Genomic DNA, 14,644 nt, shown 5'->3' on the forward strand with positions numbered 1-14,644 from the left:
TCCATTGTTCCATCCACTTTAATCATAACCTAAGCTCTCCCTGGTCCAAAAGCAGTGGCACGTCACATCTGCATAAAGTTACATATATGCATAAGTGTTTGCAGGATCAGGGCCCTAAATTGTGACCTCTGGTGCAGTGATTGGCTTTTGACTGCATATTAGAATGGTGCCAAGCAAGATGAGGCTGTGCCCTTCGACAGGGACTCTGGGTACTACTGCAATACAAATAAAAAATAATAAATCTGGTGTTGTACCATATCTTGTGTGCTGGTTAAAAATGGTCTTAGCACGTTTATGCCTTTGTGCATATGACTTATTATATTTTGAATATTTGTACATATAATGTGTATTCGCTACATGCATCAATAAGGAATACAATTTGTGAAATGAGGCTACACATTTTTAAATGCAGATTCTGGCTTTCCAGCATGACTGCAAAGAGCACATGGCTGTTTCCCATGCAAAAAGCACATGGCTGTTCTGAGAATGTTTTAATATTGCTTGTTAAAGGGGTCTGACGTTATTTGTGTGCAGGTGATTTTTTGGGGGAGTGGGTGATGCAGCTTTTAGGAGAAAAATTTTAGTCTCCTGGATTATGCATGTTAAAAGTGATACTAATTTCTGGGGTGTTTCTAGCAGTTAGAGGAGACAGAGAAGCCCAGCTGCAGGAGCACTGAACAAAGAAGTGTTGCCTGGTATTAGGGAGGCAGTTATTACAACAGCAGCTGACAACTCTGTCTCTGGCATGAGAAACTGCTGGGGCTGTGGATTTCACCCTGTTATTTCTAGTGAATGACTCCGTTATTGTGGCTGATTAGCCCAGTGAACTGTGTTCACCACGTTTTGATCTGTCCCTGGCGCAATTGTTTGCCAAGCCTTGGCCAGGGAACTTTTTTGTATAAATCCTCGCTCTACAGAGCAAGTGGTTCCAGGGTAGCCCTCTCCAGCCCCTGCCAAACAGAAGCAGCATGCTGTCAATGAGGGCAGTGTGTGTGGAAGAAAAGGAGCGGTAATTTGGAGGAAAATCAGGGATATTTGTTGTGCAACAAGAAGGCACAGCTGGCTAGGTGCATGTGAAGGGGGAAGACTGGGGACAGCAATAGGGTGATGTCCCCCTGTGCACAGCAAACTCTCCCCTAGATTTGTGCCAGATGGGGGGCGGAGGATGAGTTGCCAACCTTCCAGGCTTCCCTTGGCCTCTCCAGGAATTAAATCTTTAACTAGAGATTAGAGCATGTGACGAAACCTCCAGGAATTCGTCCAACCAAAACTGGCCACCCTATGGAGGGGCTGCGGCATGACAAAGGGGACATCCCCACTGCAGCAGCGGCCCCAGCCCCCCTGCCAGGCACACTTCTCCGCAGCGTGCCCACTGGGGAAGCATTCCAGCTGGGGCTGGGGATGGGGGGGGGGAGAGGGCGCTTGGGAAGTGTAGTCTCCGCTGGAGCGCGGCCCTGGCCAAGGCAAGGCGGCGCCGCACTACAACTCCCAGCGGGCGCTGGGGCGCCCCGCCCATCGCATGCGCACTCCGGCCCACCTGGTATCCTATCAGGCCAAGCGGGGATGATGTCACCTGCGGGCTGGCGAGCGCCCGGGAGGCAGGGACCGAGCAGCTGCTGGTGCAGGCAGGGCGCCGCCGCTGGCTGCTGAGGATGCCCGGGCTCCGCAGGTAAGAGCGGGCGGCGGCGGGGGAGCGCCGGGGCTGGCGGGGCTCGGCGAGCCCGGGGCGTGGGGCTTCGAGCCGAGCCGGGCTCCCGCTCCGAGCCCGGGGAAGCGCCGGACCGGCCGCTGCGGGTGGGACAGCGGCGGGTCCGCGCGGAAAATGGCTGATAGCAGGCGCCGGGCAAAGGAGGCTCCGGCGAGCTTCAGCCCTTGCAAGCCGGGCGTGCCGGGACCGGGCTGGGCGAGCGGCGGGGGCTGCTCCGGCCGGCTAACAAAGGGGGGCGGCGGCGAGAGACGCTCCCCGCGGCTCCGGCTTGGGCGCTGCCTCCTCCCCCGGAGCAGCGGCCCGCGCCTGGCCGGCCAAGGGGCAGTGGAGGGGCGGGCGGGCTGCACCTGGGCGGCAGGAGCTGGCGGGGGTCCGAGCTCGGGCGCTGGGTGGCAGCGGGGCGCCTGGGGCCCCAGGGTGTGACCTCCGCGCGGACGGAGGTCGGGGGGGGGCTGTGGCTGCCTCTCGCTAGGACCCCCCCCCCCCCCCGCAATGCACGGCCCAGCCCGCTGCACCCGGGGAGCCAGCTGGGCGGAGAAGAGGCCAGAGGTTTCCCCGGGGGGGTGACACTGACACTGCGGCTGGGTTTCCGCTCCCCGGGCCAGGGGGTCGCGCCCCTGGGTGCTCGTCGGGGCAGGAGATGAGCCGTGACCCGGGGGGCGCGGAGCCCTCTGCTCCGGGAGCGGAAAAGCACCTGGGCTCTGGGCTGAGGAGCTGTAGGAAAACCCAGCGAGCTGCTGCGGGAGACTGGTAGAGCAAAGGGGTGTGTGTGTGTGGGGGGGGGGGGGTCACTACGAGTCAGGTTGCTATGGTGACTCCTACCTCTGGAGCCTCTAGTATTTCCTCTGCTCTGTCTTTTGGGGAGGGTGTGGCTCGTGGGTGTGCCCAGTGCTCTGCACATTCACCCAGGGGAAGACTTCCCACTGTGGGGAGGAAGTGAGGGGTGGGCTGGAATGGACCTCAGAGCACTTGGCTGTGCCTCCCCATTGTACAGGCTCTGGCCTGTGTGTGAAGCAGCCTTGGACTTAAAGGTCCTGGCCTTGGCTCAACTGCATGGGCATCTATGATGGGGCCCTTATGGAGCCAGCAGTGTCCCGCCTGCCTGTAGCCGGCAGCCTTCTGCTAACTGGTGAAGAGAAGCCACTGAACCAGAGAGTAAAAATGAACAGTTGGGAGAGGAGAGAACAGGAGCTAGGAAAGTGGGGAGAAGGACAGTGTGTGCCATTGTTGCACTTGGACATGTCATGAGTTGAGATGAGGTGGGGTGGAGGGAGTACACAGCAGTCTCCATCAGTGCGCTGAGAACCAATTGCCTGGCTGATTCTCTTTCTTCTTACTATTCCCCCTTGGTTGCTCCTTTGTGGGCAGTGAGGATGCCATGGCGCTCTGTTTCTCTAATGGCATCTGAGCAGACATGTGGGGAGCATGCACAGTATCCCCCAGGGTGTTTGTCTATCCTCCTGCTATCGCATCCACTCACTGATGATGTGTGGCAAGAGGAGTGTGAGTGGTGGGTTTTTAAATATGATTTGTATAGTCACAAGTTCAGAAACTTGCTTTCCACATGTGCTTTTCCAAAGTCTCTGGTTGTCTGGCTGGTAGTTGGGGCCTTCTTGGAGATGCATATTGTTGCTAACAGAGTAATTGTTATGAGGACAAGTATAAGGAAGACTAGAGGACAAGTATAAGGAAGACTACATGTCACTCTACAAAATGAAGAAGAAAAGGTCCCTTTCTTGAGGATTTTTACAGTCTAACTCCACACTATGTTGGTGTGTGGTGGATTATAGTACATACTAAAATTATTGTTGTTTGTATTGCCATAACAACTAGAAGCCCCAGTCATAGAGCATAACCACATTATTGTAGTTGTTGTAGAAACAGAACAAAAAGAGGGTCCTTCCTCCCCCCCCCCCTTCGGGTTTACAAACAGTTTTAACACACCAGTGTTAGAGATATCAGAGCTGTTAGTCTGAATCTGCAAAAGCGGCGAGGAGTCCTGTGGCACCTTATAGACTAACTGAAGTGTTGGAGCATAAGCTGTTAGTCTATAAGGTGCCACAGGACTCCTCGCTGCTTTTGCAGTGTCAGAGAATGGTTCTGTGGTTTGAACATAAGACCGGTGAGCAGGGATCTGTCACAGATTTGATCTGTGACCCGGCGTAGTCACTCAAGCTTGCAGTTTTCAATGGTGTCCATTCAGTTTGGATGCTCCCATGTTTCAGTGACTAATTTGATAATGAGGGCCTGACCTTTGTTGGCTTTTTTATGTTTTGTCTCTGAAAGATGCTAAATGCGTGGATACCCCACACCTCTGAAAAATGCTTATAAGATCCAAATGAAGTAAAGGTTTCATACTCAGTGTCCAAAGATGAACATGTAAGAGTTGTAGCCTTTTCCCAAAAATACTGGTCTTCCAATACTGTATATTACAGCTTTTATAATAGGGAATGTTGTCAAATTTAAATAACAAGGTAAAAAGTGGAACTTCTGTTCCTCCCTTCCCCTCTAATATTATATTAACAATTTAATGTACCAGAGGAAATGTGTCTTCCCACTCCTGTGCTTTGTCAGTTTGAGCCTTCAGAATATCTCCTAGTGATGTTAAAATGCCAGAAGTTTTCTGGAGATGTTAAAGATTCATTGGTTCAAACAAATCTCAATCTCCTTGTTTGGCTAGATACTACACAGAGAAGAGAAAAAAGAGGGGTAGATGTTGGTGGGGATTACCCAGATGATGATAACTGGGCCTAACTGCCCATAAGAGGAGAAAAAAATATATAGTTGTTACATCTTCTAACTCAAATCTTGAACCAGTCATGATCCATCCAGATGCCTGAGCTATCCTGTTCTGCCAGTTTATCCCTGAGAGATTCATTTTGATACTGCATGCTATATCCCTAGATGCTGATTTTTCATACTGTACTGTTGAGCCAGAAATGTCTCCTTCCACTTTCTGCAAGTGAAACTTACAAATTACATTTCTTTATAACAATGAGCCTCTGCTAAAGGGATACGTGAATTGTCTTCCTGCAAGCATGGAATGTGTCAGTTCCATGAGGATTAAATTAGTCCCACAATGTCAATTTGTTACCAAAGTCTGATCAAATTTCCTGTCAATCAGAGGAAGGAACTATGTCTGCTTTTTTTTTTTTTTTTTTTTAAAGCCAAACATCCATCTCCCATATTTTTGTTTTGATTAAATCAATTTCAGAGGAGTAGGTATTGTGCCTACACTGAGTATGCTCTGTTTGCAATTGGCTGTCTTCTACTGGGACAAAATTGTACAAGCGATGTTAAGCTTTTCTATTCATTATTTAACTATGGCTTTGATCTTCTAAGGTGTGACTTCAGTGGCAGCTGAAAGCACTCAGGACTTAGCTCCTGGGTTTTTGCGGATGGACTCAAGCCCTTCCTCTTGTGTTACTGTAGGAGGTCCTTTGCAAACCAGGCATACATCCAGTTTTAGTATCTAACTTGGACGCTGTGCTGGCCCCAGTGAAGTAAACAGGATGGGTAGGGGTAAGGTAGTACAGCATTTATTCTTTGATACTTTAAAACTGATCTGAGGCTTGTTTTCTTCTTGCTTCCAGTGGGAATGAGGGACTGTAGCAGGAAGATGCCCTCTTTCAATTCACTGACTGCTAACGCTTCTGTGGCACTCTAGATCAGTGATTTTCAAACTACAGCCTGTGACCCAATACTGGGTTGTGGAATGTCAGGCACTGGGTCAGGGGGGTCAGGTGACCAGCGGGGGTGCTAAGGCAGCTATCTGGCTCCACAGACTGCGCTGCATCCCAGAAGTGACCAGCAGCAGGCCTGGCTCCTAGTTGGGGTGGGAGTCGGGGGGGGGGGGGGGGGGGAGGAAGATAATGTGAACATGGCTCTGTGCCTGCCCCAAATACTCCCATTGACTAGGACCTGCTGCTGCTGGCTGCTTGTGTGGTGCCAGGAGAGGCAGGAAGGCTGCCTTAGCACCCCTTCTAACTGGGAGCTGCTTAAGGTAAGCCCCTTCTGCATCACCCCTGACCCTCCTCCTCCAAAGTCCTCTCCTCCTTAGCCCCACTGTGGAGCCCACACTCTAGTCAAATTGTGTTGGGTCGAGGGTACCAATAATTTTCTTCAACTGGGTCAGGAGGAAAAAAAAAAGTTTGAAAACCCACTGCTCTAGACAGCCCCTCCCTTAGAAGATGGGAAGGTGGCAGAGGAAGAGACAGCAAGTCTGACTGGGTTATGTTTATCTCTTTGCTTGTTTCCTTTCTGAGCTGTCATTGTTTCTATTCACCTCCCAGATCCTCCTACTGAAAACAATCAGGAGGTACCATGATATTCAGTACTCTGCCTCTTGCAAGTCTTTGTTTACCTGCTGGTCAGGAGCAGAACCCCTGCAGTCTAGGTTCCTCCCATACCACTTCCTGGCTTGCATGCCATTTACATGCTCTGTCAGCTGCTTGGGGGGGGGGGGGGAGATAGCATGAACCTGATAGTGGAAAGAGGGGTATGGAACGTCATAAAAGTGGGGGGGGGGGAGTTGGAGGGCAGAGCAGAATGTGCGCAGTTAAACTTCTGTTCCCTGACAAACCTGCAACTCTTGTTAGGCTTCTTAGTAGAAACATTATTTTACCCTAAAGTTGGAAGCCTTTGAAGTGAATAAAGACTCCACATTATTATGTTTTTTTTTTTTTTTTTTTATGGGGGCTGGTCCAGATTGCCTTTTTGTGAGGTTCTGGATTTAAAGAATTAATGATTCATAGCTGGTTTTTAATAAATGGTTTGAGTTTGAGGGGTTGTTTATAACCTAGGGCTGGGCAAGATGCGGCCTGGGGCCCGGATCTGGCCTGCCTAACACTTTGATCCAGCCTGCAGACTGCATCTGGTGGCTTTCTATTTATATCTGCTACCTGTGCCACCAAATTTCCAGGCTGGCTCAGGTTGCAGGATCCTATTAAAATGGCTCCCGGTGGTACTACCCTGGCAGGGGTCAGAGCCGTGAGCCCTTTAAATAGCCACAGTAATTCCAGGCAGCTGCCAGGCAACATGATAGTGGCAAAGTCGGGACCCCTGAGCCCTCTGCTGTGTGTTTAATTCAAAGCCTCTGGCTCTCAAAGCTCTGGGGGGAGCCTAATCCCCAAATCCCATCTTCTCTGCCCGATGCCCCTCCCCTTCTGGGGAGGAGCTGGCCCATAACCATGTACCAAAATTCATTAAGTGGCACCCTGTGAAAATTATTGCCCACCCCTCTTATAACCCCTTCTGCTGATGTGCATATGGCTTTCTATAAGTTCCCCATGTCTACCATGCTTTTAACTTACTAAGTCCATTATGTTAAGGCTTCTTCCATAACGTGTGTTCAAATATACACTTAAATGGTTAGCATGGTTATCCCATCCTATTTTTCTTAAGTGTTTAAAATATAAATTGTCAGTCTTCCTATCTTTCAAGAGAGCTCTGGGCTGACTTGAAATGTTGGAATGTGCTTTCCAGCAACGCTTCAAGTATTCGTGGGTTTAATTCTTTTATGTGCTACCAGCAGCTAACGTCAAGGCTCCCAGCTGTCATCTTGGGCAATTTCTGAAGCCTGCTTGACAAGTTTTCTACAGCCTTCTTTCACAAACAAGGATCTTGTTGGACACTTCGGTTTCTGGCTTGACTTTCATAATTAAACTAACTTTTCCAAAAGTTTAAAAAAACAACAAATTGTCCTGCAGTACCTTAGCACCTAACAAAAAATATAGATGGTATCATGAGCCTTTGTGGGCACAAAGCTCATGATACCATCTACATTTTTTGTTAGTCTTTAAGGTGCTGCAGGACTATTTATATTTTTAACAATTTTGAGTTACAGACAAACTCAGCTATCTCTCTGAAAATGTTTCCAAAAGTTGCAGCTGATCATGAATCAACTCTTAGTGCCATGTTAAGTAGGGCATGTTTCCTCTTCTGTAATTGAATGTGACTTAATCAGAGTTAAGTATAGTGTTAAAAATGTACTGCAGATTTTTTTTAAATTGCAACTTTAAAAAAAAAATCTGTCCTCTTGTAATACTAAAAATCTGGCATGTAATTCCCTTATTGCATTTTTTAAAAGATAACGTGTATGTGGTTGCACTTTTGTAACAATAAGGGTACATCTACACTGCAACACTATTTCAATATAACTAGCACTGTTCTGAAATAACTAGTCTGTGTCTACACAGTAGGCACAGTTATTTCGAAATAGTGTCAAAATATTGTCAAGCTGGAGGACTTCTTACTCTGACTCCTGTAGCCTTCATTGTATGAGGAATCAGGGAAGTCGGAGGAAGAGTGCTCGGATTCAAAATGAGTGCTGTGTAGACGCTCCCTATTTCGAAATAAGGTATTTCGAAATACGATATGCAATTGACAGAAATCAAAATAAGCTACGCAAATTGAGCTAAGCCCTGCAGTGTAGACACACCCTAAGCGATAGGCTGTAGAAAGAGGTGTGACTTAATTCTGGGACTGGAGACAAAGAGAAGAATGCTCAAGGTTTCCAGTTCTGATACTGATTCCTCTGCGACTTTGGACAAGACACTTAAACTTGCTGCTTTGGTTTCCCTGTCAGTCCCTTCTAGGCCTTTTGGCGAAGTATAATTTAGATTAGTGTTTCCCAATTGGTGCTCCGCGGAACCCCAGGGTTCCGCAAAGCGAAAGTAAGGGTTCCGCAAGAACTCTTCACTTTCCCCTCCTTAAAGAGACAGAGGTGCCGGCTCCTTCCCTAGTTTCCCACTGGATTTCAGACACTTCCTCTCCCCCGCTGCCACTCTGCGTTTCCAAAGCCCGCAAGTCTTCCTGGTGGGTTTTTTTGGTTTGTCTTTTGTTTTGGGGTTTTTTTTCTTGACAGATTTGGCTGTAGGGGTTCGTTGAATTTCTTCTGAGTTTAAAGGGTTTGTTCAGTGGGCAAATAAAATTGGGGAACACTGATTTAGATAATAGTCCTGGGGGGGATTGTGAGGATTAATTAGTATGTTTGTAAAGCAGTTAAGTGTGTATTGGCTTGATGTTAAACAATTTCATTAGTTCCTCCTCCAGTTGCTCTATCGTCAACATTCCAACATAATAAGGAGTCCTACTGAGCAGATTACAAAACAGTTGGGCTTGATTTGCTCTCCCACCCCTCCTTGGTATGTGAGGTTGCAATTTGCAGAGCATGCTCTTTGCTAACAAGGAAAGCCAAACTGGGAAGAGGTGGGAGGCAAAGCGGGCTGGAGGTTGCTCACCTTCACTGAGGACTGGTGGTGGGATCTGTATTTCCCACACAAATATCTGAGCCCCAGACCGAGCCTAGAACAAGGGTTGTCAACTCTTTTTTCTGAGGCCCCCCTGACATGCCATAACTCCACAGCCCACCTGTGTCACAACTAGTATTCTGCATATAAAAGCCAGGGTGGGCAGCATGTAGGGGTAGGAAGTAGGGCACCTGACCAGGCCTCATGCCACAGGGTGTGCTGTGAAGCTTAGTTCAGGTTTCTGCACCTTCAGCCTAGGTAGCAGGGCTCAGGACCCTGGCCTTTATTCAGTCCCATGCAGAGAGGCTTGAGCTTTCTGCCCTGGGCCCCAGAGAGTCTAACACTAACCCTGCTTGTGGACCCCCCACATTCCCAGGTTAAAAAATCACTGATCTAGAAGAGACCCCCCTCCCCCTTCTGTGAGCACTGTACAAAGAGAACAAAACAGTCTGTTCCCTACCTTCAAAGAGCTCAGAATTGAAATACAAAACAGAGACAGCAGATGGAGGAAGACAGGATGGCAGGGAAGTGCAAGGAAACAATGAGCATGGTAGGCAGTCCTCTGTACCCGCAGACTAACAGTTGTCTCATCTTTTGTTGTACGCTGTCATAGCAAAGGAGAGAGGAGGAGGGTTTTTGAAGGAGGAGGAAGTGGTCTTCGGGGGTGTTTATGGAGGAGCTCTGCTCCAGGACAAGGGACAGTCGAAGAAAGGTGTGCGTTTAGAAGTGTAACAAGCGGGTGCGATGATTGACGTCAGGAGCCGACAGGTTGACAAGTCAATGAGCTGATGGTCTTCACTTTCAGGGCCCTGCCTGACCTAGCAGCTTGTAATTGATGTGATGGACAGAACCCCTGTATCTGTGAGGGAGGAGGGAAGGGAAGGCACACTGAGGGGCAGAGGAAGGTCAGGTTGAATCCTGTCAGTTTTCACTTTGAAGAAATTGAGAACGGAATTGGAGAGAGCGGTGGAGAAAGCTGAGGAGAGACTGTTGAGGAATGAGCTGCAGCTTGTAGCTGGTGAACAGGCATCTGGGGTGCAATTAAATTAGAGAGGCAGAGCGATGTCGCAAGGGAAATGGCAGCAGGAGGGCGACGGGGTTGGAGAGAATGAACGGGTGGTGAAGGAAGTTAGCCTGGTCCCAGCATTTCTGTTAGAGGTGGTTGGTGGAGCATGAACAGGAGTGGAGAAAGTGGATTTTGAGGGTGAACCATGACAGGGTTGGGCAGGACCTTGTCATGGAAGAGGGGCACAAGAATGAAGTGGAGGAGTGAAGCATGTGGTAGTGTCAACAAGCAGACTGGCAGAAGTATGGAAGGAGAGGGCTGACGGCAAGTGACAAGTCCTCAATGCGGGTAGACTGGAAGTCCCAGAATGGCCTCGATAGACCATCTGTGTGATGTGGGGGTGACAGGTGATTCAGATAGAGACCAGTGAAGGGGAAATGCTGGAAGAAAGAGAACCATAACTGAGGATAACCAAGTTGAGTGAACAGTTCTGTTAAAGTGGGAAAGTTGAATGAAGAACTGAGGGTGAGAGACTGCAGCTAAGGATCAGGTAGGTCAAAACTCATTAGCATGGAATCAAAGTCACTGAAGATGCATGTGGAAGACAGAGGAGAGCCAGCCAGCCAGGAGACTAAATGGGACTAGAAGGCTGATGGGGAGGAGTTGGGTGGACAGTAGGTAACAGCTACGTTTTCCCTTTTGCCCTTCCCTAAGGATTTTCGTCCAGGGAGAGACTTTAAGTGATGCCTACTTATTATTTTGTTGTCTAGTATTTTTTTTTTTTTTCAGTTCCAGGGTCTGGAGTCTTGTGATTGTGAGAATTTCAGCTTTCCTTTAAAAATGAAACTTCTAGCCCTCGTGGCAACACAGAAAAGCTTGCATTATGTTCTTTAGTCAGTGATGGGCAGCCTAGACTAATGAGCACACCCCCTTACAGTCCAAGGCAGTTAATGCAGCCAGGTGCTGAACAGAAGGACAGTGCTTGGAAATGCAAGAGTCTCTCTTAAACACCAACCAGCGGAAGATTTTAGGATACTGAAACTGAAACAGACTTGAAGGCCAGAAGGGATCATCGTGATCAATTAGCCTGACCTCCTGTATAAAACAGGCCAAGCGGTTCCTCCCAGTAGTCCTTGCATCAAGCTCATATCTTGGTGGAGCTAGAGTGCTTCATTCACAAAGGCACCCTGTCTTGATAGGAAGAGTTGCAGTGATGGCAAACCCACCACATCCCCCGATAAGCTCTTCCACTGATTAAATGTTAAATTGGAGCTAGAGATTAATCTGCTTTTGGTTGCTAGCCTGTAGGTCTTGTTATGCCTTTGTATGTGTGTAATCAAGGAGGCCTCTCTTGTTGGAGAGGCCTCCCCACTTACAGACAGTGGTCAAGTTACCTCTTAAGCTTCTTGATAAACTAGATGGATGGAACAGCTCAAGGCTCCCTATATGGCAGGTTTCCTAGATCTCAGTTCATTTTTTGTAGCTCTTTTCTGAACCCTTCCTCTGCCCCCTACTCAGAGTTTTTTACAAGCCACAGTAGTTCCCCTTTTTGCTGGGAATGGGTGCTCTCCTAGCGAGGCTAACACCATTCATTACAGGCTCTTCTCGCTGTCCTTTTGGAAGAAATGGCATCTTCCTCCTTGAAGTATTTCTCAGCACACTTCTACCACCAACAGCTCTTAAAAGGCATCCTACTGGGAAAATTCCACTCCAGGGGAAACTGAGCTCCAGTGCACAAACAAAGCCTTACAAATTATTTAAGAGTAATTTGCCTTGTCAGGCAAGTGGCATCGTGTCTTGCTTATCAAAAGGAATGTAGAAGGCAATACAGTATTTAACTGTGCGCATCTAGCTACTTGATGGTTCACAAAATCCCTGGCTATGGGGCCCCCTTAATTGTGCTGTAGATGTTCAGGCTCAAGAGCCCAAGTTCTGGGACCCTCCTTCCACCTTATGGGATCTGAGAGCCCAGGATCTAAGCCCAAGCATCTGTACCTCAATTGAACAGCTCTTTAAACTAAGCCCTGAGAGCCCAAGCCAGCTGACATGGTCCAGCCTTGATAGACATACTCATAGCCTGCTTCTCTGCTATACTTAGTTATTTTCTGTGCCTGCCTGTTCTTCATGCAAATGTTGCTTTCCAGAAACAAGCTCTTCTGAGATCATTTCCTGCTTCTGCTTATGTTTTACCTGCTATTTACATATGACAGTGACAACATAATCATCTCTGTAGCAACGGATTGGACTGAGGCTAGAGGTCGGTAGTAAACCACAGCAGGAAGAAGGCGGGTGAATATAGGGCACACTGAACTGCTTGTGCGGTAGGATGGTTTTCAAAGTTTCCCATCATGCAACAGCAGTCAGCCTTTATTATTATGCAATGTTTGGACAGTGTGCCGAAGGCTATAAAGGGCAAGAGCTGCTTTAATGCCCTCCATAGCTTGTTCTGGGCTCCTGCCATCGGCTCTCACTACCAATGTTTCATCTCATATTTTCCATCTATATGTCGAATAAATATATGCGCTGAAGTGTGTGCAAATGTGCACCACCAGTAGAAGCAAACATAGCTGTGGGCTCTGCTCATTAGCTGGGCGGCATTTGAATCTCTCCTGAGCGGCTGCACAAGCACACTGCTTACAGGGAACACCACTCAATATCCTATACTCCTTACATGCCCTACCTCTTATTAAAGCTACCTGTAATGGGAAGATGAGAACTAGCCCTCACATGGAGGCGTAACTTGCCATGGAAGTGCAAGAGAGAGTCAGAATGAAAATCAATGACAATTTTTTCTGGAAATATAAATTGCTTAGCTAGCTCGGGTGGGGGCAGGGGGAGGGAAGATGGAATTGCTGATAGCAGGAGCCCAGAGCATTGGTGGTGATCTGAAAAAATTGTGCCTAGGTTGTCTATTACAAACTGGCATCAATTAGAGTACCCATTAGGCTGCAAGAGACCAGCATGGCTCCCAGTCAGCCTCCGGACTGGGAAGTCAAGGTGGAAAGGTGGTTTTGAGCTGCTTGGCCCACTGGCATGTAGCTTTGTAGGCACAGCTGCCAAAGTAGTCCTGAATTTTGAATGGATGGCTACTTGCAACGTTGATCCTGTCTGGTGTTAGCACCTCCCAAAGGTGTTACCTTCCACCATGGTGTCTCTGCCATCTAACTTGTTGCTGTTCTGTAGCTGTTATCTAGCATCTTTCTTTCTTTGCAAACATTAGGAACCCAAAAGGGTTTAGTGATGCGCTCAGGGATTGTGGAGTAATCCACTTGTCTGGCTAGAAGGCTGTCTGAACAGGCTTGTCTTGTTTGACCCTCCCTATCTGCCTGTAAAAGGGTGGGACTTAAAGGAGCTGTAAACTCTTCCATGACCCTATGAAACATCTCTGCCATAAGCAGGGGAGGTGCAGCTGTTTCCCTCAAGGATGCTTGTGTGTACGTAAGTGGCTGTAAATCTCTTAGTTTAAAGACTTCCATTCCATGACCGCCAGGACCCCTCATATTAACATTCCTTTGTGTTTGCTGCTTTTGCTCTTTGGTCGGTACAGTGTTATCACCTGATCTGGGATGAGTGCAGATTTATGTGAGGGGCAAATGTGTCCTGGAAAATTTGAGACTCCTTTTCAGGCCCACCTTAATATAAGCCCTGTGAATGCAAATACTTGACTCCTGGCCATGCTTCTGTGGAGGAGGGTCATTTTTCAGCCATGATTTGGATGCATTTCTACTGGTGCTCTAAGTTGAGCGTAGGTATTGGGCTTTAAGCAGGAATTCATGCAGGGAAAGTCTGTGTCTTGTGATCTATGGAAGGCCAGAATAGAGTGTCTCAGTTGTCTCTTCCTTTTGGCCTTAAAAAAAAACAAAAACATGTCAATCTGAAATAGGGATATAAGAGTTTAACGATTAATTGTTAAGCATCAGCATATCAGTTGTGGTTAAACACTTCTGTCGTGTGCACTGAGTCACAGCTGCTGGCCCCGTCCCGGGGAGCAGGCTGCTGTCCTGTGTGTAAGGTCTGCACTATCAGAGCCCACAGTGTGTAGTGAGAGCTGCTTCTGCGAGGGGGGCTGGCACCCAGGAGCCGGCCGGTGCGCATAAGCTGGGGGGCCAGTGGTAGCTGGCACTGCCTCTGGCTACCACCCACCCCTTCTCTTGGAGAGCTGGCTCCACTGCGGGCTCTGTAGTTGTATAACTACGTTTTGTTTTTTTAATGGGTACATGGTTACTTTTTAAAAACGTTTTCTTTTATATCCCTAATCTGAAAATAAGTAACAAGTGCTAGGACTAAAGGTGGGCAAAATACTCTTGTGTAGCATGGCACACAGAGGCACAGTTTGCTACCATGTTACCTTGCATTGGGGTATCCGGCTAAACGCTGTGGCTGTATCTTGAGCCTGATCCACAGCATTTCAGTCTGTGGCTCATTACTGCACTTTAAATGCATTATTGAGTTACAGGATGAGTGCATGTTGCTCATACAACTACTTAACCTTGAGACTCTAGAGTTAAAATGGTCTGAATTTGGGGGCTTGCTAGTGACTGTTTCACATGAATATCCTGATGGAGAGATGCTGAAGTTGCAAGTCTGCTCCTGGGCGCAGTGGTAAATTACATGAAGAACTGTTTGACTATACTAATCCCTAGTGCCTCCAGAACAGCCTTGTTTACAGAGGTGGTATTT

General features: G+C 48.1%; 1 protein-coding gene across 2 annotated transcripts in view; it reads left to right on the forward strand.

Moving 5' to 3' along the window:
- The first annotated feature begins 1,527 nt into the window (after window positions 1-1,527).
- The window catches only part of DAAM1 (dishevelled associated activator of morphogenesis 1), a 196,751-nt gene continuing 183,634 nt past the window's right edge, over window positions 1,528-14,644 (forward strand). For both annotated transcript variants that reach the window (XM_075926322.1, XM_075926324.1), the window contains exon 1: window positions 1,528-1,669. The gene's annotated coding sequence lies outside the window, so the exon portion shown is untranslated. The remainder of the gene's footprint in view (window positions 1,670-14,644) is intronic.

This window comes from Pelodiscus sinensis, chromosome 4 (genome assembly GCF_049634645.1).
Source record: "Pelodiscus sinensis isolate JC-2024 chromosome 4, ASM4963464v1, whole genome shotgun sequence".
In the NCBI taxonomy this organism is placed as follows: domain Eukaryota; kingdom Metazoa; phylum Chordata; order Testudines; family Trionychidae; genus Pelodiscus; species Pelodiscus sinensis.